This window comes from Pinus tabuliformis, chromosome 6 (genome assembly GCF_031772625.1).
Source record: "Pinus tabuliformis cultivar Carrire ecotype Pingquan chromosome 6, CPIR1, whole genome shotgun sequence".
Classification (NCBI taxonomy): Eukaryota; Viridiplantae; Streptophyta; class Pinopsida; order Pinales; family Pinaceae; genus Pinus; species Pinus tabuliformis.
In genome coordinates, this window is record NC_142292.1 from 1,590,233,990 (window position 1) to 1,590,237,518 (window position 3,529).

Sequence of the window (3,529 nt, forward strand, 5' to 3'; positions counted from 1 at the left end):
ATATATATATATATATATATATATATATATATCAACAATACATTTAAATGATAACAACAATATACTATATTTATGTATTAAAAATTATCCATATCCATACTACTTTTTTTTTTCTTTCTGTAAATCCCTACCAACAAAGATCATCATATATATATAAAATAAAAATCAACAATACATTTAATTGATAACAACACTATAAATCCACATTACTTCTTCTCTTTTCCTTTTTATAAATCCCCACCAACAAACAATATTTTATATATATAAAATAAAAATCAACCATACATTTAATTGACAACAACTATATTAAAAATTATCCATATCCATACTACTTTCCTCTTTTTTTTTCTTTCTATAAATCCCCACCAACAGAACATTATATATATATATATATATATAAAATAAAAATCAATTGATATATATATATAAAATAAAAATCAATTGATAACGACACTATATATCCACATTACTTCTCCTCTTCTCCTTTTTATAAATCCCTACCCCAAAAAAACAATATATATCAACCATACATTTATAAAATACACCCTCAACACTACACACCCACACCCACACCCACACCCACACCCACACCCTCAACACTACATACCCACACCAACACCCTCATTAATAACACCAATAAATTTAAATAATAACATCCACACCAACACCCTCATTAATAACAGCAATAAATTTAAATAATAACAACACTACTTTAAAAACGAATCTCATTTTTAAATCCCACAACACCCTCACGAAATCATGACTCCCATTTTGTTTTATCGCTTTTCCATGGAAAAGATCGAGGGTAAACAAAAGGCCAATACAACAGCACCCGAAAAGAGTTTCTGAGAAATGTGATCTTGAAACGAAGACGCGCCAGGTAGGGGTCGAACCTACGACTTTCTGCTTAGGAAACAGACGCTCTATCCACTGAGCTACAGGCGCGGAGCTGTTTTAACTTTTGTTAAGCAATAACATAATCTTGTTTACGTTGAACTTTATATTATCCTTTCCATATTTGAACATTCAGTTGGACGTGTTGAAGTGGTTATCCAGCATTACTAGTAATCATGTGGGTGGGTTTTGCGCGCGCAGGTTCTAATTCTGCCGCTCACGAATTCTCCGTTCAGCGTATTACTTCGGTAGAAATCTCAATGCCTTAATCCAAGTATTTAAAGAATTAAATAAAAATCATAAAATATAGAAATTTTTTGATTTTTTTAATATTAATAGTAAATTGGTTTTTAGATTAATTTGTGTAAGATCTTCTATCAAAAATTTCGTGGCTACTACTATAACATTAAGTGTATATCTATTTAAGACTAATTTGGGTGAGGTCTAGAATATATCTAATAGCACACCAAAAGTATATCTATTTTTAGATTAATTTGGGTGAGGCCTAGAATATATCCAATAGCACACCAAAAGTATATCCATTTTAAGACTAATTTAGGTGAGACCTAGAATCAAACTTCGTCACTATAACACCAAGAGTATATCATCATTTAAAAACACTCACCATTAAACCACACATCATCATATAACGTTTGCATTTTATGATTGAGTACAATTTTCTTTTTGTGAAGGTTACTTACCCTTAAAGTCACAGACACCTTGGTCTCTTTGTGGGAAGACCCAGTGGTTGGCACAATGCGATATTATCCCCTCCACCCAGTTTCAAATACTACAAAATCTTTGGCTTGTTGTGACAACGCTCAAGGAGTAGGCTCCCCCACCCTCATGGAGTTTCGAATCTTCCTAAATATATTTGGCTTACGGGTTGTTGGATATACTCTTGGTGTTATAGTGGCAACCACTAGGTTTTATCTCGAGCCTCACCTAGAGTACTCCAATGAGTTATCGATTTACCATGGTGTTAAAAAAAGAAGAAGCCATGGGACACCTTAAGGTAATAATTGAATGTATGGTTGCATCGAGAGAAATTGTATTAATGATCTTGTGCCCTGTGCACACATAAGTAGATCAAAGCCCACCACCATATCCTTTTTTAAAAGGCCAAGTCTCCTTAGTGCAATTAGATTTCAAGGATTCATTTTGTAAGGTGACCAAGATTCAAAACTTGTTATATTTTAGAGGAGACTTTGGAAAAAAATCCAACCATGTTAAGGGTTAGTGTGGCCTAGGCCGAGTCCAATCACCAATAGTTTTCACAAACAATTTAGATGCCCCAAGTCATAGTTTCTTACACCACAAGCTAGACATACAAGTTACATACACACTATCAAAAAATGACACTCAAAAAATCCAACCATGTTAAGGGTTGGTGTGGCCTAGATTGAGTGTAGTCACTGATGATTTTGACGAACGACTTAAACAAGTTAGTTTTCCAAACCACAAGGACATTATTAGAAAAATGAAACACTTTAAAAACTCCAACCATGTTAAAGGTTGGTATGACTTAAGATAAATACTAGTGATTTTGATGAACAACTTATATGTCACAAGTCACAATTTCTTATACCATAAGTCACTCTAGCAAACCCTATACAAACTATAAAAATATAAATATAATTTTCAAAAATTGTAATTTTATTAATGAGATATAATTATAACTTACATAATATTACATTTATAATAATTATAAAAAAATTAACTATAATATTAATAAAATATTAATTTAACTTTACTTTCATTTTGTAAATATCAATAATTACTTTTTTTGAAATTAATATTTAAAGCGTAATTTAACTACTTTATATATAATATAATTTTTTGTCACAAGTATCGTATACTTAATTTGATTTTGTATTATGTTCATAATTTTTTAATTAAATATTATTTATTTTTATATTATTGTTATGATGTTATAATAAATTATATTATATATTAGTTTAGATTTATTTTAATTTTGAATTTACTAAGTGTCAAGAGGGATCATTTTTTTTTTCACTTTGTAAGAGGTTTGTGTCTCAAAAGATTTGATCCTTCACTTGGTAAACCCGCGTGTTAGTTTAATTATTAATTATAATTATAAAGATAATTATTAATTTTATATTTTTGATTAATTAATTAATTTTTTATTTTTATTTTGATCAAGGCAAAAGATTAAACATTACAATCATAGTAAAAAAATGTTATATATATTAAATTATATTACTGTACAAATTATAAAATAATATATTAAGAGATATATTATTATGCCGACATTCTTGCTTTAAACCAACTTACAATGCTTTAACCCTAAATTATATAATATAATAATCATTATGTATGTTAAATTAAATAATCCTAATATAGTAGTAAATTATAGAATATTATATTAAGAATATTATAATTTTATTTTAAATAATTTGACCGTGTCAACATCACATTACATAACATTATATTACATAATGTTTTACAACATGACAACCATATTAAACTGTAGAACACCTCTCAATACAATTATTTTGTTGATATATTAATTCAATTCATTATTATTTTCACATTTTCTTGTTCTTATTGATATTTTCTTTTTGCTTATATTGTTTAATTTATATTATAATCCATTAATTATTATAAATGGGAA

General features: G+C 28.1%; 1 non-coding gene across 1 annotated transcript; it reads right to left on the bottom strand.

The window, feature by feature from the left end:
• Nucleotides 1-872: 872 nt before the first annotated feature.
• TRNAR-CCU (transfer RNA arginine (anticodon CCU)) lies at nt 873-945 on the bottom strand. The gene has a single exon. It is a non-coding gene; the product is annotated as a tRNA-Arg (tRNA).
• Nucleotides 946-3,529: the final 2,584 nt, after the last annotated feature.